The 23,984-nt window shown below is 39.8% G+C and overlaps 1 protein-coding gene across 2 annotated transcripts in view; it reads left to right on the top strand.

The window, feature by feature from the left end:
• The first annotated feature begins 1,406 nt into the window (after positions 1-1,406).
• The window catches only part of Strbp (spermatid perinuclear RNA binding protein), a 123,859-nt gene continuing 101,281 nt past the window's right edge, over positions 1,407-23,984 (top strand). Inside the window, exon 1 of one of the 2 annotated variants that reach the window (XM_034636098.2) lies at positions 1,407-1,550. The gene's annotated coding sequence lies outside the window, so the exon portion shown is untranslated. Of the gene's footprint in view, positions 1,551-14,968; positions 15,023-23,984 lie in introns of those variants that run through there. The other variant, XM_071600927.1, reaches the window with a different exon arrangement.

Genomic DNA, 23,984 nt, shown 5'->3' with positions numbered 1-23,984 from the left:
GAAGCTGAAGGTCAGATCACCAAAGTTTTTTTTTTTTTTTTCAGTTGAAATCGTTTACTCTGTGAATGAAGCAGAGATTAAAATATTGGAGCCTTGCACGATAGAAAGAAGAGACTGGATCCCCAGGGACTTTCTTGGAAGGTCTTTCCTCTGTCTGGCTCTAGCACTGGGTGATCACGTAGTTTGCCCCTGGCTAAGAATTGTTCTAGGGTGGGAACCTTGCGTTGGTCAGTGCATCCCAGCACCTTACACAGTGCCTGGCACGCAGCAGATATTCCGTGGTGGCTGAACTGGCTGGCAGAATGCTGGGCACCAAGAAGGTGCCACCCAGTAACTGTAAAATAAAAAGTGCACATTTGTTGGGCGCAGTGTCACGCTCCTGTAGTCCCTGCTGTTTGGGCAGTTGAGGTGGGAAGATGGCTTGAGCTCAAGTTTGAGACCAACCTGGGCAATGTGGTTAGACCTCAACAAACAAACGAAAGGAATGAATCTTTATTTCTCCTCCAGCACAGCTCCTGGAACAGTGTAGGTAAGCGTTATCCAACGTCTGACCCAACTGTAAGGAGATTCTGGGCCCAAACTCATTCCTGGGGAGGTCCAGAAGAGGGGGGGGGGTAGAAGAGGTGATTGCGGCAACTTCTGTTCAGTGCTTGGTATGTTCCGGGAGAATGCACAACTATTGTTTTATACCATCTTCCCAACAGTTCTTAAGTCAGAATTCTTGTCCTAGTTTCCCGGACGAGGAAACTGAAGCTCAGAGTGGTTTATAACTTGGCCAAGGTCACACAGCTGGCAAGCGGGCAGGGAACAGAGGCTGGGGATCCGAATCTTTCAACAAGTCAAAGCTCGGGTTTGCCCCTCCTCCACCCGGGGAGCAATGCGGCGCTTACTCCGTCTGCGTAGCCGCTGGGGTTGGGGAGCGTCCCGCACTGGGGCACCCGGCCTAGGGAGGCTGGCTCACCGCCTCCAGCGGGAGCTGTTCCCAGGTTCGGAAGTTACGAAGTTTCCGTACATTTCACTCGCCTCTCACCGCAGCCCGTCTCCACTCCCCAGCTGTTACGCTGCCAGCGCAGCAGGACTCAGGTGCTGCAGCGGGTAGGGGCCTGGCGCAGGGAGGAAGGCAGGGACGCAGTTTACGTAAGCACGGGTTCACAGGTGCATGTGGCCGCCGCCAGCGCGTGCTCCTTGCGCGCTCCCAGGTGCGCAGTTGGCGCAGGCGGCGGCGCGGCCCGGCGACGGCGGGCGCTGGCCGGCGCTCTCAGGTGCGGCAGAGCGCGCGTGGAGGGGGCGCGCGGCGAGCGAGGGGCGGGCTTTCCGTTCCCCAGCAGCCGCGGGCCCGCCCCCCGGCCCGGCCAATGGGTGCGCTCGGCGGCGTCACGTGCTCGCCGCCGCCGCCGCCGAAGCGGAGACCGGAGCCGCGAGCGCCACCAGGGCAGCAGCCGCCGCAGCCGCCGCCGCTGGGCTGAGGAGCCGGAGACGCGGGCGGACGAGGTGGCGGCGGCGGCGGAGAGGGAGCGGGGACCGGGCGCGGGCAGAGCGCGGCGGCGCGGGTAGGCTGCGGCGGGGCGGGCGCTTGCTCGGCGGGCCGTCCCGGGCGGGCGGCGGTTGAGGCGGTTGGCGGTGCCGGCCGGGCCCCGCATTGTTTGTTGTGCGTCCTTAGCAGCGGCGGCGGCGGCGGCGGCGGCGGCCGAGGCGGAGAGCAGGGCGCAATCCCGGCCCCGCGGCTCCGGCATTGTGGCCGCCGCCGCGTTGCCCCTGTCGCTTCGGGGAATGGCAGCGGGCAGCCTACCTCACCTTCGGGGGATGGGGTCCCGGCCCTGAGCACCCGGAGGGCGTGGGCAGCGTGGGGGACGGGCGCCGGGAGCTCTGGGTCGGCTGGAGGGCTCCGGGCAGGTGTTGGAGGACATTGGGGGCAGGAGCTGGGGGAGAGGCTTGGGGGCCGGGCCGAGGGTGTGGGTAGATTGGAGGAGAGTGGCGGGTACAGGGATCCAGCCCAGTGGAGGGTGGAGGGCCTTCGGGCAGGTTTGGGGGGTCCTTGGGGCAAGGGCGAGTGCGAGAGGTATGGAGGACATTCTGGCGGGTGGGGACAGCGTGTAGAGGTTCAGGAGGTTGTGAGGGGTTTTGGGGAGGGCAAGGGGCGAACGGGGTGGCAGTGGAAGGAGGAGACAGGGGACTCGAAATGGAAGGAGCCAATGCCAGGTTAACGTTGCGTGTGAGGGGCAGATACCGGGAAGGCCACCCGAGGCGTGAAGGGGAATGGTGGAAGAGGGGGTCCCGGTAGGGGGAAGTGCGGCTGGCAGGCCGAGCGCGAGGAACCAGGGAGGGCCGGAGGGGTCTGGGGGTCTCGAGTGGTGCGGAAAGAAACGGAGGTGTTCAGGCAGGAGGTGTGTGCGAGAGTAGGCCCAGGGGCCCCAGGAAACCCGAGAGGAGTGGCTGGGCAGGAGGTGTGTAGGGAGGAAAGAGGAGGGGGTTGATATTCGAGGGGAGATGGGCAGGTGTTTGATCCTCAGGGGAAAGGAGTATGAGGTGAAAGGGGGAGGGTAATGGAGCAGGGACTGAGTTTCAGGGTTTGGGGAGTGAATAGGGACAATGAGGTAGGGTGATTTGAATGGAGAGAAGTTGTCTGGGTGGGGTGTATGTGGTGCAGTTAACAAGCAGCAGAAGTGAGATGGAGGGTGTTCATTTGGGAAGAATGGATGAAAGTGGGGAGCAGTAGGAGGGGAAATTTGGAGGTCGTGGGGACACTGGAGGAACAGGTGTGTGGGGCAGGATGGAGAGGGTGTGAGGTGGTGGGCAGAAAGGAGGAGGGAAATGTTCTTGGAGTGGCAGGTGAGATGGGACAGATGGAATATTTCTGGGGCAGGAAGAAAAGAAGTGTGTGTGTGTGTGTGTGTGTGTGTGAAGGAAATCAGTAGGGATGGTGGTGGAATAGGTTGAAGGGAAGGTGTACAGGTCTGGAGTATCATAGGTGGAGGGAGGGTTTGGTTTGGGGCACCATAATGGAGAAGGGAGTAGGCAGGGAACAGTGGGAAGGAAGTGGAGAAGACAGGATGTTTTGGGGTAGAGGGTATAAAGGAATTCATAGTACCTTTTAATAGAAAAAGGGGGGGTGAGGTAGTTATGTGTGTGGGCATGTCTGTGATTAGACAAGGTGTATGGGATTGGGGTGGTGGTGGGGGAAGTCCAGGTTTAGGACAGAAAATAACTATTTAGGTTGGAGAGAGTTAGGAAAATAGGTTGCTTTTGAGAGTACAGAAGTCCAAGGTATAGAAGTGTGGGGAGAGACTGGATGAGTCTTGAGAGTTTGAAAGGTCCAAAATTTTTAAGTCACTAAAAGTATAAGGAAAGGCTGAGTGCAGAAGTTGGGGGCAGCAAACAACCAACTAAAGAGAGCATTACATTTAAACTCAGAGAAACTGGAAATTGAGAACGAGGGGACAGGGAATATGGATCCTAGAATGTTGTAAATAGAAAACAGAGGGCATCAAACTACATATATATATATTTCAAAGTTTATGCTACTACAATTGGGGAGATCATGAAAACTGATTTTTTTTTTAATTTTTTTTTTTATGACCAGCAGATGGGGAATGGGTTAGGGAGAGTCGAATGCCCCATTGAAGTTTGGAGGAGGTGTGTGGTATGTAACCTCCTAGCATAATTATCTGATGGGTGGACAGATAGAAGAGCCATAGAAGGTCATGAGGAGTGCACCAAAAGTGAATGGAAATGGGATTGCAGCAGATGCAGGGCATATGTCTTTGTGAAGCTGCAAGAGAGAGTTCAGGGGCAATAACATTCAAGGGCTGTGTATAAGAGAGGGAGGAAGGGATACCTTGGTGCAGTTTATCAGATAATCCTGGTGCTTTCTGGGTAATGGGGCAGTATTTAGGCATCGGGTGATGTAATATCTGAGTCTCATACTACAGGCTGACTGAAGGAATATACACTTTCTCCTGAAGTGGCAGAAATGGAGCCTTTTGACTCTTTCAAAGGGTGAATAAATGCTACTGGGTCGTTGGCTTTTTCTCCCAAAGTAAAATTTAGTTGGAGGTTTCTGGATTCCCTGGTATTTAGATTTGTGTTGCAGAGCATGGTTTTAGCTTTGTTGAGAAAAGACACCTCAGGCTGGATGTACATATGGCTGTCAGCTTGCCAGACACATGGAAAGTAACCTTTAGGAGTTTGAGCATAGACATTTCAGTGTTCTGTGGCTTGTGTTAAATTCTTTGGGATTTGAAAGGATTAAGCAAAGTGCTCTGAGATTGCTTCAGTAAGCAGGGTTCCTAAAATCTTGGAAAACAACTTCTCTTTTGACAGTTGAAAATTAAGTCTAGTCAGATTTTTGCTAAAAAGTAAATTTCATCATGTTGCAGAAGTAACCTCAGTTGTTACTCTGTGGGCTTCATACAGCATAGTATTATGGTAGCTACTCTGACTTCATACAAATTGTCTGCTTTGGAAATTTGGGAGTTTTCCGGGTTGATTAGTTTTCTTCTTTTATCAATTTAGGAAGTATCTTAATGCAGCCTTTGCATGTTCAAAGAATATTTGAGTGGAAATAGGAATCTTGCCTAAACATAACAAGGATTGAGCAAAATTTTAAGTAATCTGTGAAGGTAATGATTTTTAAAAATCTGAATTTTGTCATGAAATGTGCCGTGTAGGCAGCAAAATAATGCATTGCTCTATCATTTTTGGAGGAAAAGGTTTTTGAGTGTAGTATACTGTTGATTGGAACTCTTGGAGTATTTGAGATTTGATATATTTTTAGAATATAATTATAGGTAGCATATCTGGTCCCTTTGCTCGTTGGCAGAGAATTTGAACAGTAGGATATAAGATAAATAGAGACCTTTGGAAATTCTCTCTAATATGGACATTGTTTTTTTCTTGTGTATTTTAAGTCCATTTTGTTCATCTTATTGATTTGGGTTAAGCAGTACTTTCTTGCTCAAAATACTCAATTTTGGTTTAGTGTTCTGATTATATGTATTGTTAGCTTGAGGTAATTTTCAGGCACTTTAAAATATTATACTGAGTTTATGAACTAAGGAAGGCAGGTTATTTAGATTTTGTAGGATAAATAACTGGGTTCTAGTTTTATTTTTACTGTAACTTGCTGGACAAGACACTTAATCCCTTTGTTCTTATTTCTCTCTCCAGAAACCTGACTCTTTATCTACCTCCCAAGGTAGTGAGATGGTTTATATAAAACAAGTTTATGTCTTTTCGGAACTATGTAAATATAGGGATAGATGTCCATTTCTTTACCTCTCTATCCCAGCCCTGCAGCCTTTAGACAGGTCAGATATTAATTAGTGCTTCAAAATTTGCCATTAGGTGGAGTGATTTGTTGTGAGAAACTTTGTTAGAAATGAGATTTTGAACATCAGAGATGTCTGCAAATTGAAGTTTGTTCATGGTTTATCATGTACTTACCTTTCCTGGCTTAATAACTGCAGGAATAACTGCAGCTAGGTGTTGGTGTTGATTTGAATTCTTCAGCCCCAGCAGAAGTTTGTGGGAGACATTCTGAGTTCTAGTTGTAAGCTCATGAACGTTTCTAGACATGATTTGCAGAGACAGTGAATTCAATTCTTAAATTAGGAATAATAAATATATAGTTCATATATATTTTGCAGAGAATTGATTCTCAGTGGTATGAACAGAAAAATAGAGCTGTTGCTTCTATCAGAGACATTAAGCTCCCTTTTTCTGATTTATTTTTTTATTTTATTTTTTTTAAAAGCCACATTATCACACTTCTTTTTTTTTTTTTTTTTAGAGAGAGAGAGAGAGAGAGAATTTTTTTAATATTTATTTTTTAGTTCTCGGCGGACATAAATCTTTGTATGTGGTGCTGAGGATCGAACCCGGGCCGCACACATGCCAGGCGAGCGCGCTACCACTTGAGCCACATCCCCAGCCCCCCTTTTTCTGATTTATTGAATACTTTTTCCTTTTTTAAAAATTTTAGTTATCAAATCATCCCCCATCATTGGATATCTCCAAGTTCATTGACAGGGTATACTGTGTTTGATGAGGAATGATTTTTTTAATGGGTTTTTCTTTTCTTTCTTTCTCTTTTTAAAAAATATTTTATAAGTTTTTGGTGGGCCTTTATTTATTTATTTATACCTTTATTTTATCTATTTATTTATGTGGTGCTGAGGTTGAACCCAGCGCCTTGCATATGCTAGGCAAGCGCTCTACCGCTGAGCCACAACCCCAGCCCCCATCCTTTATTTATTTTTATGTGGTGCTGAGAATCTAACCCAGTGCCTCACACATGGTAGGCAAGTGCTCTACCACTGAGTCACAGGATGGGGTTTTCAATATTATGTTTGGTTTACTAGTTATAAGGAGCCACCAGATGCTAGTCATGACTGACGTTGCAAAAATGTAAATAGTAAGTTGTTTTATTAGACATTAATTTGCCTTGAGCTTGGTAACACCCAGCTCTGACTAGTAGTTTCATTGTGATAGCTGATCTAATATAATAGTTTACTGTCTTTTTTTCTTTTAATAAGTTTATTTTTATACATTTTAAAAATTGCAACTTTCAGAATAGATAAGAAAATTATTTTTATAATACTGAAGCAAGTATCTCTTTGGTATAAAAGTCATATAACGTGTGATCTTTAACTAAAAAAATTAATCAAGAATTATGACCTAATATGCTGAACAAAACTATTTAGTTTACTGTCTTATGTAACATGTTTGGCCCTAATTACCCATCTTATTGCTCTTCTGTTTTCTTTTGTTTTGCACAGGTCCTTTTATCAAAAGATTGGTTGTTTTCCAAAATTTCTTTAGCTGTGGAAAAACTGTGGTAGGTAACCACAGGTATCTTCATACTTCACTTTAATTTTAGAAAACTGTTTCTTGAGATACGTAAGTTAAATTTTTATGTCAGTTATAACAAAGAAAGTAGGACTGGGTGTGGTGGCATGCACCTGTAATCCCACTGACTCAGGAGACTGATGTAGGGAGATCTCAAGTTTGAGGCTAGCTTCAGCGATTTAGAGAGGCCCTAAGCAATTTAGCAAGACCCTGTCTCAAAATAAAAAGAGCTGGGGATATAGCTCAATGGTAAAGCACCCCTGGGTCCAATCCCCAGTACCAAAAAAACAAAAACAAACCCAACCAAACAAAAAAACAAATAAAAAGCCAATTAAGGGCTGGGGTTGTGGCTCAGTGGTATAGTGCTTGCCTCACATGTGTGAGGCACTGGGTTTGATCCTCAGCATCATAAACAACAACAACAACAAAAACAAAACAAAACAAAAAAACCCCCACACACAACAAAATAAAGGGGTGTGTGTGTGTGTGTGTGTGTGTGTGTGTGTATGTATAAAAAGCCAGTAAAATAATGAGGCTAGATTAATGGTGATATAGATAAATTATTTGAGCCTGAAAAGTCTGTTAATCTTTAATCTAGCTTTTGGTTCTTGCATGGAATAGTAAGGTGTCCAAATGACCTGATTTGTCAGTTTCTGCCTAATTTGAATTATTTCTTTTCCTAAGAGTCATTTAAGTGCACCATATTTGAGAAGTATAGTGCCTACCTCATGAAAGATTCTGCATACGTGTGTGTGGCTGAGTGAATGAAGCTGTTCTAAAATCTAATTATTTGATATTCAAATTCTCTAACTTCTGACATAACCAACACTATGTAAAACATCTGCTTTCTTTAGTTAACTTTAGCACAACTTGAAAGGTTAAAGTTGATTATATCAATAATAAAAACAGAGCGTTGCATTGTGTGACTTCATGGTTCATTTCCATTTGAAAAGTGAGAATTCTGCAGCAGGTTGTGTAATAAATTCTCAGGCATTTCTAGGTCATGGATAAGATGTAGTTTGTTACTGTACCTGCAGAATTTCCTGTTCTCTGCAGTTTTCCAGGTGCTAAGATTTTTCACAATGTTCTATTGGGCAGATCAGCATTTTGTTTATGAATTTAATATTACCAAGTTAGTTCTGTTGACATATACAGCAACTAGTAATATTCTAGTAATAAAGGTGTCTCTAGATTTTTTTTTTTAAGTATGCCTCTTTTACTAAGCTTATTTTGCCGGTTTAACTCAAAGCATGCATTGGCATTTAGACTCAGAAACATGTTTGTGCCAAGCTTAAGATTTCTTAATGCTCAGTAGTATTTTATTGAGTAAAGAAGAGATCCTTCTCTAGATAGATTGGTTCTTTTTTTTTTTTTTTAATTTTTTTTCAATGGACCTTTATTTATTTATTTATATGTGATGCTGAGAATCGAACCCAGTGCCTCACACATGGCCAGTCAAACGCTCTCTACTACTGAGCCACAAGCCCAACCCTAGATAGATTTTTTTTTGTGTGTGTGTTAAAAAAAAAAAAATTGGAAATTGAACTCTTCAGACATTCAACCACTGAGCAACATCCCCAGCCCTATTTCATATTTTACTTAGAGACAGGGTCTCACTGAGTTGCTTAGTGCCTTGCTTTTGCTGAAGCTGGCCTTGAATTCGTGATCCACCTCCCTCAGTCTTCTGAGCCACTGGGATTATAGGCATGCACCACTGTGCCTGACTGATAGATTGGTTCTTAAAATGAAAATGAAGTCTTTGGTTTAGTCAAGCCTAACTGAAAATCGGTATGTTTTAAGATAACTAGGTGCCAGAAGCTCGGGCCATTGGCACAATGGATAACTGTGTGCCAGGTGTAGTGACATATACCAGCTCCTTGGGAGGCTGAGGCAGGGGATTGCAAATAAAAGAAAAATAGGCTGGGGATATGGCTCAGTGGTAGAACATCCTTGGGTTCAAATCCTAGTACTGGGGGAAGGGTGGTGGTGTAGGTGGGTAGAGGCGAGTGTGAAAACACCTTTGTAGTGACCTAATAAAGAAGTGGTTAATTTTCAAAGTTAAAACAGAAGCATTTCATTCTTAAGATTTTACAAATTCGAGTAAATTGTAACTCATCTAACATCGCATCTAATGTTAGGCTTCTGCACAGCTTAGCCTGCCTACATTTTAACCTAATGAAGTTTTGGGAGTGGATAGTTGTTGAATTAAATAACTCTGGATAGATAACTCAATTTTGGTTGGCAAAGCTAATGAACAGGAGGAAAAGGTATTAGAGTTTTGATGTAGATTAGCAGCCAGAGAGAATAAACATCTGAAACATGCCTGTGGTGTGCATGTTTTCAGTTGTTTTTGAAGTAGGCTATGAATAAACTTAAAATGTTATGGTTAGCATGGAAGAACAGATATTAAACATATTACTAATGAGGTTTTTTAAAAAGATGATATCTTAGAGTATTGTGATGTTTTCTAATCTGCCAACTTTGGGTAAATATTGTGGAATTATACAAAATTAACTTTTGAAATTGGTGAGTTTTATGTTTAGTGATGTCCTTTATTTGTAGAACTCAGTTCATATACCTGGACTTTGGTCTCTGTAATAGCTACATAATATAGAAGAATAGCAGATAATTACATTTGGAAAAATGGAGGCACAAGGAATTGACTCTAGAGCAAAGAGAGACAGGCTTTCAGATTACACTTTCAGAAATTGTGTATAAAAAATTCCTGTTAGACCTTGCTTTATTGAGGAAGGTTGATTGGTTGAGCAAGTTTGCTTCTTTCAGTGAATGTATTCAAGGACTGTGTGGGATAATCCTTAGCCCTATTACAAAGCTCAGGATCCCAGGGTTATGGAAATAGTAATGAACCTAAGAAAAAGGCTGACACTGGGTGGACTGTCTTTATGAGTTTGCCCTGAGCACCTGGTGTGACTTTGATTGGTGTGTTAGAAGAAGAATGGTTTTGACACTAGAAAATGTGGCTTTGAGGTCAGATCCTAGCGTTTTTTAGTTGTCTCTCTTTTCTCATGTCCAAAATTGGAATAAAACCTCTAATGTGTAAAGTGAGGATTAAAGAAAAAAACTGTAAATTGCAAAGCATATAACATTGCTTTCAAAGGGAGGATTGAGCAGAATTGAGGGCAGTTTTTGAAGGGATGTAGAAATTTGACTCAGAATGTCCTGGAATGTACATAAAAGGGAATAGTATCCTGCATTTTTTGTGGGTGGGTACCAGAGATTGAACTCAGGAGCACTCGACCAGGGAGCCACATCCCCATTCGTATTTTGTATTTGATTTAGAAACAGGGTCTCATTGAGTTGCTTAGCACTTCGCTTTTGCTGAGGCTGGGTTTGAACTCATGATCCTCCTGAGCTTCTGGGATTATAGGCCGTGTCACCATACCCCACAGTACTATGCATTTCCACATATCATCAACCAGCTTCAACAGTTGTTAACAGCATTTTGCTGCCCTAATTTCATGGTCCTTCACTCATTATTACATTTTTTTTTTTTAATATTTATTTTTTAGTTTTCGGCGGACACAACATCTTTGTTTGTATGTGGTGCTGAGGATCGAACCCGGGCCGCACGCATGCCAGGCGAGCGCGCTACCGCTTGAGCCACATCCCCAGCCCCTACATTTTTTGATTACATTTACTTTGTTTTTTTAGTGTTTGCGATGTGCATACACACTTTCATCCATTAATACTTTTGCACATATTTCTAACCAGTAAGAACCAGAAAAACTCTTAACTTCCCACCCAATTAACAATAATTTTTTATCCTGTACACAGAAGGACCTGGATTTGAAACATAGCTCTACCACTGTGCTTTGTGCATTAAGCATATTACTTGTGCCCTCTGAGCTTCTGGTTTCTTATCTGTAACTGTAGATACAATGCCTTATCAAGTTATTTTGAGCTTAAATGAAATAATATGCAAACTGCTTGACACAAATGTTCTCAGTAAGTAGCCCAGGCTCTCTTCAGAACCTCCTATGGCATGTGAATTACCCTTCTTTAGTATTGCAAAGGTAATAGTATTCTGGAATTATTATCCACTTAGCCTATTTAAATTTTACCTTCATTGGGCTATTTGAGTCTTCCAGTGAAATTCTCTAAATTTCAATAAATTTAGAGAATAAAAATTAAAGTGTTTATTCTCTTTCCTGAAACATCATTATTTTTCTATATAACACTCATTCCATTTCAGCACACACTGTATTTCTTTCTTTTCTTTTTTTTTAAATATTTATTTATTTTTTAGTTTTCGGCGGAAATAACATCTTTGTTTGTATGTGGTGCTGAGGATCGAACCCAGGTCGCACGCATGCCAGGCGAGCGCACTACCGCTTGAGCCACATCCTCAGCCCGAACAACTGTATTTCTATATGTGTATTTTTAAAAATTTTTTTAGTTGTAAATGGACACAATATCTATCTATCATCTATCTATCTATCAATCTATCTATCTATCTGGTGCTGAGGATTGAACCCAGGGCCTCACTTGTGCAAGGCAAGCGCTCTACCACTGAGCTATACAAACCCAGCCCTGTGTGTGTATTTTTAACAGCTCTTTCTTGATTACACTGTCTCTTCTAGCTACTACCCAATTTCTCTGCTTTTCTTTGTTGCAAAACTTTTTGAAAAAGTTATTTCTACTCAACTGCAGATCGCCTATTCTTTCCTGAACATGCTCTAGTGAGACTTATAGCTCTTATTACTCTGATAAAACTGCTCTTATCAAAATCATGAAGCTTAATTCATCTGTGGAAACATTTCACTTCCTTCTTGAAACACTTTTCTGCTTTGGTTTATAGGATGCCACACTGCTTGTTTTTGTGTACCTTTTCTCAGTCTGCTTTGTTGGTTCTTCTTCATTCTTTATCTCTGCCCCCTTTGAACCCATGGGTACCTTAGAATAGAGCTATAGCCCCAGATCTTTGCATTTATTTAGTTTTTTTTTCCTTTTTTTTTTAGTATTTATTTATTTATTTATTTTAGTTTTCGGCGGACACAACATCTTTGTTTGTATGTGGTGCCGAGGATCGAACCTGGGCCGCACGCATGCAAGGCGAGCGTGCTACCACTTGAGCCACATCCTCAGCCCCTGCATTTATTTAGTTTTAAGATTTTGATACAGGGTCGCTAAGATGCCAAGGCTGGCCTCCACTTCTGATCCTCTTGTGTTAGCCTCCTGAGAAGCTGAGAATATAGGTATGCGTCACTGTGCCTGACACTCCTGCCTCTTAATATTGAACCACCCTAGGGGTCTCTTCTCTTTATTCTCATTCTGTTGGTGCTCTCTTCCAATTAAAAAAATACCATGTATGTGTTGATGACTCTGACATTTCCCCCCCTATCCTGGAACTCCAGGCTATCCTACTGCAAGAAATTACATCTCCCTCTTATATATTTTGTTGGTATTCACATTGAATTTGTCCCAAACCAGTCTTTTTTTCTTTTTTTTTTGAGTATCAGGGATTGAACTCAGGGGCACTCGACCTCTGAGCCACATCCCCAGCCCTGTTTTGTATTTTATTAGAGACAGGGTCTCACTGAATTGATTAGCTGAGGCAGGCTTTGAACTCTGGACTTCCTGCCTCACCTCCCTAGCTGCTAGGCCTCAGTCATTTGTTTTTAAGATAGCATTTTTCACAAATTGAAATCAGGGTTGCATCTTATCATTAAAGGCATTGAATAATTATTCAGGTGACAGATATGACACTCTTCTCATTGCCTCAGTGTATGCAAACTTATTTTGTCTGTTTATATTGTTATCACTTCGGTTGAGTTATGTCTCTCTCTCTCTCTCTCTCTCTCTTTTTGTACTGGGCATTGAACCCAGAGATGCTTTACCATGAGGATCCCCAGCATCCTCAGTCTTTTTTGCTTTTTAAAATTTGAGGCAGGGTCTCACTAAGTTGCTGAGACTGGACTCAAACTTGAAATTCTCCTGACTCAGCCTCCCAAATTGCTGGCATTACAGATGTGTTACATGGTTGGCCTTTTGTACACACTGAACTCCTAATCTTTACCCTATTATGTCTTTTTATTGCCCCTTTTAACAGTCTTCCAAATCACAGTTAAGTAGCAACTTCATCTTATAGTTGCTCAGGTCAAAACTTGGAATCATCCTTTATTTACTTTCTATTACATGCCACATTTAATCCACCACAAAACCATGCCAGCTGTGTCTTCAATATATATCCAGACTCTGGCCATTTTTCATGATTTCACTGATCTAAGCTTATATCAGCTTGTCTGAATTACTGCAGTAGCCACTTTTGGCTCTTTCCCCCTTATAGACTATTCTCAAGCAAGAATGAATTTTTTGGACTGGGATGTAACTTAGTGGTAAAGTGCCCCTGAGTTCAATCCCTGGTACCAAACAACAACAACAACATCAACAACAACAACAAACCTTGGATTTTGTCAATTCTGATCAAGACTATCTGGTGATTTCCCCATCTTGTTCGGAGTAAAAGGCCAAGTACTATCAGATCCTCTTGTGATCTGATCCCTTCTTTGCTCTCTGACTCCCATCTTCTCTCATACTTTTTGTTCACTCATGGCCTTCTTGCTATTCCTTTAACATGCTAGGCCTATTCCTGTCTCAGGTCCTTTGCATTTGGTGTTTAACCTACCTGGAATACCTTTCTCAGATAATTGCTTAGCTCCAGCATATATATTGTTCTCAGTGATACCTTCTCTTACCACTCTATTAAAATGGCAGTTCCTCTATTTCTGGCTCTTGATAGTCCCTTTTTTGTCCATATCACTTAAACTATTTAATTTATAATAGATTTTTCTTATTTTGTTACCTTTTCCCCTCCACTTGAGTATAAGGTATAAGCTCCATGAGGAGTTTGTTTTCTGCAGTTTCTAAGCATTGGTAAAACAGTGCCTGGCACTTAATAGTTTTATTGCAATCTGTTACTTGGTAAAGGATGCCATGGTTGTAGTGCTGTAGTTGGAATTTCAGCTTTTCTTTGGAGTACTATGCACCTTTAAAGTATTTTTGATGTATTTCTGTTTTTTTTTTCTTCAAGAGTACCCTTATTAATTTATCCTAATTTGTGAGCCCTTATTAAGCCCTGTGCTGGTTATATTGGGGGATAAAGTATACATAGACCTTTGCCTTTCAGAGCCTTATTCTCTTAGGGGAGATGATAGCATGTGCTTCAAAAAATTAAAAGATGAGTACCCAAGAGATGAAATGGACTAGGAATTCAGATGACCCCTCTCCTTCCCCTTTCTGTGGTGCTAGGGATTGGACCAAGGGCCTTGCCCAGATTAGGTAAGAATTCTACCACTGAGCCACATCTCAGCCCTGGCTCAGTAATGCAGAAGAGCAAGAAATTATTTCTAGCTGAGAGGAATAAAGGAGAGCCCTCAGAGGGATGTGGTATATGGTATCTGGTATTTGTGTAGAGTCTCTGGAAAACAAGTAGGATTTGATTATGAGAAAATGGAAAAGAGAATTCCATTTGGGGGGAATTTGCAAAATAGGACTGTTAAAAATTTGTATGAGAAATAACTGGTTCATTTAGTTAAAGATAAGGGAATGTGACTTAGTAGAGTGTAAGTTTGGAGAGGAATGTTGGAGTCACTGATGGAAAGCTTGCATACAAGATAAGATACCCACTCTGTTCTGTTAGCTGTGTGGCTTCAGTGAAGGATATTATTAGGATTGTCTTTTAATCTGGCAATTTTACCGTGGAGAGAGACTGAAATGCATCCATCCATTAAAATGTTGTAATAGTATTTTGAGGAAAATAATGAGGGTAATTGAAGTTGGTATAGAATGGCTGCCCTGGAACAGATGAAAACTTTGTAACTGGATGTGAAGTTTGAGTGACAAGTCTGACAACTACAGCATTTCAAATCTAGTTGATTGGGTGCCCTTAACAAAAGTAGGAAACCCAAGATAAGTAAGATTGGGAATTAATGTTTTATTTTAGTATTGAGTTTGCAGATGTGATGGTGCCATCCAGGTGATGATTATTCATATGAAAGGAAAATAAGATGTGCACCTGTGGTTTTGGTGCCTTCATTTTGATACAGATAACTGCTAGAAAGAGAAGACTCAATTGCTGAATCTATCGGTGGAGTTAGAATCTTGCTAATTGATGTGGAATACTTCTGTCAAGTCATCTGAATTTTTCTTTTGAGCTGTAAGTGGCTTAACTTGTTTCAGTAATTTTACTAGATAAGTGTTCTAAAAGCACCTCATATATTCTCAGCAGTTTGATGCAATTTAAATGTTATCCTTTGAACTTTTCTTTATTGCTGCTTCATTGGCTATAGCTGTCTAATGTCTGTCACTCTTTTGAAGACAACGGATGGGAGTTCCCAAACTAGTAACCTTGATCACCGTGTTAACATGAAGGCACTGCTGATTTTAGTTTTAAAAAGTTTGTGTAATCACGCTATACTCCCTTTTTAAAACCACCTAGGAGATAGAACTACATTGGAAGAGGAGAGGCCTTCTAACCTAATTAATAATAGCTAAGGTGTTATTTGCTAAAACATTTCTATAACAACCTATACTTAAAAAAATACCAAAAGATATGAGGATTTAGCTTCTATTTCCAGGCAAATTCAAGAACAGAATAAGATTCTTTTAGATTTGTATACTTTTTAGAACCTTGAAACCAGAGGTGTTTTTAAACTCATGTTATTTATAGGAAAAGAAGTACAATTTTTATTTATAGGTTAATGATGCATGATATTTTTATTTTATACTTAATGCACTGTTTATTAGTTGAAAAAAGGCACCACCAGAGTTTGTTAAAACTTGCAGTTTACCCTCTTTGTTTAAAAGGGTGATATTGGCTCTCTCTCTCTATTAAATATTTTTCCTTTGAGATCTTTTTAGCCTGGTTTTGCTTCAGAGAAATTAAGTTACTAGTTTAAAAATCATACAAACTAGAAGCATGGTTGGGTGTGAGAGGTGGAAGTCTTGGGCTCCTTCCACTTTTCTGGTCCACATTTCCTACTTTTAGAAATGTTGACCAGCAAACCTTTACTATTTACATTCTAACCCCTAATAATGTTCACTAGAAATATATTTCCCTCATTCCTGTTGAAAATACTTTTTTTTAAAAAAGCTAACCATTCAAAATGGAATGCTTCAGTGATATTTAGTATATTCCCAATGTTGAATATACTATCTTATGTAGTTTCAGAATAATTCCATCACTTCAAAGTAAAATCCCTTGCCCACTGAGCAGTTTGGAAAAAAGTGTAAACCATTAGAATGAGTCTTTGCCCTGAAAAAATAAGTTCAGCTCTAGTAAGTTTGTGCTCATGCACTTATTTCTGATTTGCCATTAAGAAATGGCAAATTCTTATTCCAGTGGCTCTGGAGGCTGAGACAGGAGGATGGCGAGTTCAAAGCCATTCTTAGAAAAAGTGAGGTGCTAAGCAACTCAGTGAGACCCTGTCTCTAAATAAAATACAAAATAGGGCTGGAGATGTGGCTCAGTGGTTGAGTGCCCCTGGGTTGAATCCCCAGAAACAAACCCCCCAACCACCAGAAAAGAAAAAAAAAAAGTAGAATCTTCCTTTTGTTATTTAGTATTGGATGTATTATACTTAGAAACAACTGCAACATTAAAAGGCCATAACAGTTAATAATACTGATAGCAGATATGGTGTTTTGTTTTAATCTCTAATTTTCATACTAGCCTTTCAGAATGGTTACTGTATTTCAGATGGAAAACTAAAGCTTATTCAGTAATTCCAGCTGATAAATTGTGGTTTCAGGATTCAAATTCATGTCGTTTTGACTTGAAAAGTTGGGTGTTATTTTCACTGAATCTAGGAGTGAGCAGGCAAAAGGTGACTCAGTATAGTCTTATTAGGACAGTGCAAATATAAGGGAAGAAGATTTGAGTTTGCTAGTCCACTTTAGTATTTGTGGCATTAGTAGCCACTTCTGTTCATTTGTGATCTGTGTAGCAGTTGGGGAAAAACAAAATAAGAAATAGCTTTTGGAACTCTTTTTTAGTGGACATTATTATAAATAGAAAAATTACAACATTGCTTCTGAGATTTGTTCTTAGAAATTCTCTTTTTTCTTCCTGTTTATTTTTAGTGAATCATTAATTTGATTTTAAATTCCTAAAATTAATTTTCTGAGTAGTTAAATATTAGTATGGAACTTGATTTCTCTCTATTTTGTTAAAATATTTTTTATTTGTAGTTGGTCACGATACCTTTATTATTTTAATGTGGTGCTGAGGATTAAACCCAGGGCCTCCCACATGCTAGTTGAGTGTTCTACCGCTGAGCCATAACTCTAGCCCCTTATTTTTGTTTTTGATAGTACTGGGGATTGATTCCAGGGGTATTCTACCACTGAGTTATACCCTAGTCCTTTTTTATTTTTATTTCAAGGCAGAGTCTCACCCAGTTGCTAAAGCTGGTATCAGACTTGTGATTCTTCTGCCTCATTTTCTTTAGTTGCTAGGATTACAGGTGTGCTCCACCAGGCCTCACTTTTTTTTTTCTTTTTTGTTAGGACAGGGGATTGAACCCAGCAGCACCCTACTACTGAACTATATTCCTAGCCCCTTTTTGTATTTTATTTAGAGACAGGGTCTCACTGAGTTGTTTAGGGCCTCACTAAGTTGCTACGGCTGATCTTGAACTCACAGTCCTCCTGCCTCAGCCTCCTGAGCCATGGGGATTGCAAAAGCATGTGCCACTGCACCCAGTGAAAGAACATTTAGTATACCAGTTTTCAGCCATTCCTCTTAAAAAAACTTCTGGTAAGTCACCAAGTAGTATAAACCTTGTTAGTTTTCTCTTGCGTTTTTGCCTGAATGATGTAACTTTTCTTCTGTTTAGGAATAGACACTGGTGTAAGATGCTGGATTTTAGGTAAAAGGGTGGTAGCTACTTTGGACAAAAGGTTTTTTTAAAAGGTTTTGTAAGTATAACAAGAATATAAGCCACAGCAACAGTGACCATCTACAAATGTCCTGTATTTAAGTGTATTGCTAGCTATCCAAAGAAGTATAGATTTTTGATAGTGACCTCATAACTTTTGCTAATGTCTAAATAGGTATCTCCATAAATGGACTTTGAGTTTTTAAAATCTTTTATCCAAAACATTTAAAATGCCCTTATAACTTGACCCAAATATTACACTTTTCTGATTGGTGTAGAACTTCTTGTTCTCTCTGGAACCAGAAGAAATATAAAGAATCTAGGCTTTGGAGTTGTTCAGAATTGTTTCCAATTTTTTCACTGACACTCAATAGATGTGTCACTTTCTTTCACCTTTTAAAATGAATATCATGTCTTACAACTCTGCACAGTAGAATTAAATGTCATGTTTCTAAAGGGCTCAGCCCAGTATGTGGCATGTAGTAAACTGTGTTCAAATTGTAGTTGTTTTAGGCAGAAGCCTAAATTTTTGGTAGCCTAGACAGTATTCTAGGCTATAGTAATACAAATCAATAAAACTTCATCTGCTTGCTCTCCTGCAATTAGTACATTTCTTCTTGGAGTGTGTGTGTTTATGTGTGTGTATTTTTTGAAGTGCTGTATGTTAATTTTCACTATTTCCTGCAGCTTGTTCTCCTTTTCTCAGAAATGCTTGGCATATGTCTCCATTGATAAATGTAAATTTACGTTAAAGAATAGATGGTGCTATACAAGTTTATGATGAGGCATTTGCTCCCTGAGAGCAGTCCTTCAGTTAGATGTTCCTGTGCAGCATGCCAACAGGTGCTTTCCAGACTTAAAGATTTCACTTGGCAGAATGCCCAAGGTTATGTCAGAAAAGGAAGCTTTGGTTGTTTGGAATGAAAGAAGTACATGGTTCCTACTCAGTGCTTATAGTATATTTTATAATGATTGTTAATATTAAAGCATGAAAAGCTATATTCTAGAATATTAATTCTATTCATTACTTGCCTATTGTTTGTATCAATTCTCTCAGTTCAGTTCAGAGAAACATACAAAAAACCTTTTACTCTGTGTAACTGTAGGGTTGAAGTTATGATGAATCAGAATCTAAGATTATTAGCCTTGGAAGGGACTTTGGAGATCAGTTAGACTAACCCTCTTATCTTGTAGATGAGAAAGCTGGCTGAGAGAAGTTGTGGCTTGCTCAAGGAAATGGAGTCACTTATAAGTCTGATTTTCGTTCCAGTGATATGAAGGTAACCTGGTTGAGTGGAAAGAGCACTGGACTTTGGAGTCACATCAGCCTGATTTGGTTCTAATTCCACCATTTATTAACTGTGTGACCTTTGACAAGTAAATCTGAGTCACTTTTCTGTTCTGTGTTACGTTGTTTGCAGGGTTGTGAGGATTATGAGGTAATGTAACTATAGCACAGTGCTTGGCATTTGCTCTGAGCTCAATAAATGCTGTCTGTTCTGCTGTACTGTTTTTCTTGATTACTTAAAACAGGTCATATGGCTAAGTGATTATTGTTTATGAAATGGGAATCAATGAGAATGGTTGATGTTTTTTTGCCAAAGCCTTTCTCTGAATAATCTTAAGCTATTGTCATTGGAGGAGAATACTGCTCACAGCAGAACGAGTATAAATTATTCGTCAAAAGCCTAGTGATGGGCTGGGATTGTAGCTCAATGGTAGAGCACTTGCCTAGCATATGTGAGGTACTAGGTTTGATCCTCAGCACCACGTAAAAATAAATAAATAAAATAAATGTATTGTGTCCACCTACAACTAAAATAAACAAGCAGCTTTGTAAAAATAAATAAATAAATAAATAAATAAAAAGAGCCTAGTGACTATTGCTCCAAGTTAAATGGTCAGGGAGCCTAGTACACAGAACACTAAAATGAGCCTACATTTAGTTGAGCCAGCATTTTTCAAACCTTTTGTTTTTGATTTTGTTTTGGAATACTAGGAGTTGAATTCAGGGCTTCATAACAAGTGCTATATTCCTAATTAAAAGTATATCCAAGGTGAAAAAAAATTAGTGAGAAAAGTAGTGTTGCTTTACAATTCTGCAAATTTCATTAGTGTCTAACAGAAGACAGTTGGGTTCTAATGGCTGCTTCTGCATTTAGTCTGTAGTAGTATGTTCTGGTTGAAGATATGAAAAAGAAATTGGCCATTTGGAAAATGTTGGTTCACTGAATTATGTTGATCTTCCAAATCTGACACATTTCATTATAAATCGTCTTCATACATTATGTAATCTCTGGAAAACTCTATACTTATGAGAGAGTGAGAGTAACCTTATACTGTTATGAAAATTAGTATTGGCCTAGCAGATCCCTGAAAGTGTTTTGAAGATCTCAAATGGTACGCCATACTTGGAGAACCATGAAGTTGGATCTATTGATAAACTAAATAGAGTAACCATGTTTGCAGACACAGCTTTAATAAATACATAGTCTGGAAATTACTATGGAGTAGATTGTTATACAAGCCTTAATCTTAGAAACCATCTTATTCCTTGAAATAAAGAGCAGCCTAATTTTGAAATGTGGTAAATTTTTATTACATATTTGAATGTTCTTTAAAGATAAGGCATTGTATTAGGTACTGTTAAAAGACATGAAGTCTGAGAAAGAATTTCTTCTTGAATTTATGGTCTAGCTGGAGGGGCAAGATACATAATCTTATGAAAAGATGACTAATGTTGTGTTGTCTGTCACAAATGTGACATACAAGGAGAGATGAGGCGGTTTTATGGGAAAGTGCAGTGCTTTTTAGGTTAGATTGGAGAATTCATATAGTATAACCAGGCTAGGCATTTTCTTCTTTTTTTTTAAATTTGTTTATTATGTGGTGCTGAGGATCGAATCCAGTACTTCACATGTGCAAGGCAAGTGCTCTGCCTCTGAGCCACAACCCCAGTCCCTAGGCTAGGCATCTTCATCTAAGACTTTGTAGAACCACAGTATTTTAGTGTTTCACGAAGTACCTTGTGTACATCTTTGCCTACTTGTTTCCTTACCGAATTGTTAGAAATATTTAAAAAATTTATAAAGTGCCTAGCACCAGAAAGCACATATGGCAGCTATTGTTATTGTTAATATGGCTTTTTCAGCTCAAGAGTTTTCTTCAGTGTACTAGTATCATAAGATGTTCGACTTCTCAATATTTTGGATATTCTGATCTCTTCATTTGTTGAAGGTAGTATCCAACTATTCTGGACTCTATGGAGATTGTATTACTATGTTCAGGCACTGACTGTACTATGCATTTTACATGCATTTCGTCTTTAGGTTCTTAAAACAGTTTCACTGTTAGGTGGGCAGTGGTGTTTCCATTTAATAAGTGAGAAAACTGAGGGCTGGGATGGTTAATTGCTCGTAATAGGTCCTTAAAAGTAAGATGTATAGCTGGCTTTGAACCCATATCTCTGTCTCCAGAGTTTCATCCTTTACCTTTCCATTGTGGCAGTAAGTTGAAATATTTTCGGATTGTAGTGAACTTTTTTTAGCTGTTTTTCTATGGATAGCTTTTTTTTTGGGAGGTGTTGAATGGTGGCTCTTCTGTGCTTTAAAAAAAATGTATTGATTGGTGTTTGGATTCCAAAGCCATTTTTTTTTTTTTTAATCACCTTTATTCTCTTAGAAAATAAGGGCTTTTTTTTTTTTTTTTTTTTTGGCTGGTGGGTGGGTGTTCTGCTGGGAATGGAACCCCAGGGCCTCCTGCATGCTAGGACAAGTTTTGAGCCCCACCCTCAGCCCAGGGCATTTCTTCACATTGAGAAATATGTTACTTAAAGAAACCATTCCTGGGCTGGGATTGTGGCTCAGTGGTAGAACCCTTGATCCTCAACACCACATAAAAATAAAGGCATTGTGTTGTGTCCATCTACACCTAAAAATAAATACATAAATAAATATTAAAAAAAAAGTTAAAAAAAAAATGAAAAACCATTCCTTTCCTCAAGTGGGAGTGGGCCTTAGGCAGGGCTTTGATTCAGCTCTCCCAGACCCACCATCATAGTATTGAGACCAAATGGGAATGTGGGGCTGGCAGCATGTTGAGGTGCTGAGAGCCCTGGTGACTTGTGTAATGCAGCACCTATTGTGGTTTTGGGGGTCCAGAAGGCACATTTTCAAACAGCTGAGGCCTCTACTAATGCATCCCCAAAGCCAATTAAAAAAAATAATTAAAGCACTTAATTACTTAATGAAATTATGGGAAAATAGTAATGAATTAAAAATTTCTAAATCTTCTGTTCAGTCTTAACTGTATTGGTGAAGAACAGTTTGTAGGCTTTTGTAGGTTGTTTTGGCCAAGAATTGACTTACCTTTACCATCTAATAACATTACTGTTTGATTGGATAATAAGGTTATAGTTACTTTTGAAGGAGTATTGTGGCTTACAAAGCTTATTTGAGGAAAAAAAAATACATTTGTACTGGCAGTCAGCCAATATTTTATAAGCTACAATTTTCCTTTGAATACTGGTGGTTTGTAGCTCCATAATTTGTGGTTCTTCTGAACTTGTAAAAAGATTACACATATTTAAGTGACCTTATCACTTTAATGTTTTAAGCAACATATAGTGTCACATTTTGTTATGTTATAGTGTTCTTGTTTTACTTAATTTTCCTGGGTGGAGAATCCCTTTTAAGTTAATGATTTGTGCAGTATACTGAGAACCCACTACTCACAACTACAAAACAAACCTAAAAACCAAAATAAGTGAATGTGAGTTTCTCTACATTAGTCTGCCAAAATCCTTGCAGTAGCCATGCTATTCCATTACTTACTGACTGCTGCCTAGGTGTATAGAATTATGTGGTATGTGGGTTTGTTTGGGTGTTTTTGTATGACATTTAGGTTCATACAGACATTAGGTTCTGATACTGCTACTGTTGCTTTTCTGCATGCAGGTAGAAAAGAATACTTATTTTATTTGAAATGTTTAATATTCTGTACTTTGTTCTCAGGATTTGTGTGTAGGTAGTTAAATTTGCGAGAGTCATGAGATTATTTTAAATCCTTCCTTTTGATTTAAGGTTTATCTGACATGGGCTGCGGTAGCCTCTTTGCTTTAAATATTTTGGAAAGCCAGATTAATAGTTACATTTTTGTATTTATAGAAGTTTCATAGATAAAATGAACCTATCATTCAGCTCCTGACTCAAGACTGTGTTGCCATGTAGGAACATTATTTAAAAATATACCTAATGAATTATTGTTTTGTGGGCTTGTCTTCTTTTGTTCATGGAAGGTGGATGAGGTTTGGGCTAAAACTTCTGTTTATCGGTGAAATGATTTTTGTTGCTAAGATTTTAGCAAATTGTTAATAGCTAGATACTTAACAACTCTTAATAATATTGGCATGCTAATAATTACACTTTGCTCCTGCTACTTCCTCCTCTTCTTCCTCCTAACCGGGTCATTGCTATATTACCCAGGCTGACCAGGAACTCATGATCCTAAGCCATTCTCCTTCCTTATCTTCCCAAGTAGTTTGGAACAGGTGAGCACCACTGGATCTGGCTCGGGGTTTTATTTTTTATAATACTTTCTAGCTCTGGTGGATGCTGGTGCTCATTCTTTTTTTTTTTTTTTTTTTTTGTGTGTGTATATGTGTGTGTGTGTGTGTGTGGTGGGGTGGGGTAACTGGAGATAAAGTTAGGGGCACTCAACCACTAAACCACATTCCCAGCCCTATTTTATATTTTATTTAGAGACAGGGTCTCACTGAGTTGCTTAGTGCCTTTCTTTTGCTGAGGCTGGCTTTGAACTCGGGATCCTCGTGCCTCCTGAGCTGCTGGGATTACAGGTGTGTAATACCACAACACGGTGCGGTTCTCATTCTTGATTGAACATTGGGATTACTTGAGAGTTTAGAGAAATACACAAATGCTTAGATTTTACCTTGAGGGATTCTGATTTAATATTCTGCTTAAACATCTGGATTTTTAAAGGTAATTCCAATATGCATTTGCTTTTCTGGGAAATTTGTTAACCAACCTAAGGGGGAAATTTTGGAGAATATATGTTTACCGTTGGAGTTTATAAACTTTAAATTTTGAGATAATTGTAGATTCACATGCTTTTGTAAGTAGTCCATCTCTTTAATTTTGTCATTTCAAGAATGTTTTATAAATGGAATCATTCAGTATGTAAGTAATTAAGATTAGCTTTTTTCCCCATCCATCAAGTTTT

This window comes from Marmota flaviventris, chromosome 13 (assembly GCF_047511675.1).
Source record: "Marmota flaviventris isolate mMarFla1 chromosome 13, mMarFla1.hap1, whole genome shotgun sequence".
In the NCBI taxonomy this organism is placed as follows: Eukaryota; Metazoa; Chordata; class Mammalia; order Rodentia; family Sciuridae; genus Marmota; species Marmota flaviventris.
This window is presented reverse-complemented; position numbering and strand designations above follow the sequence as displayed.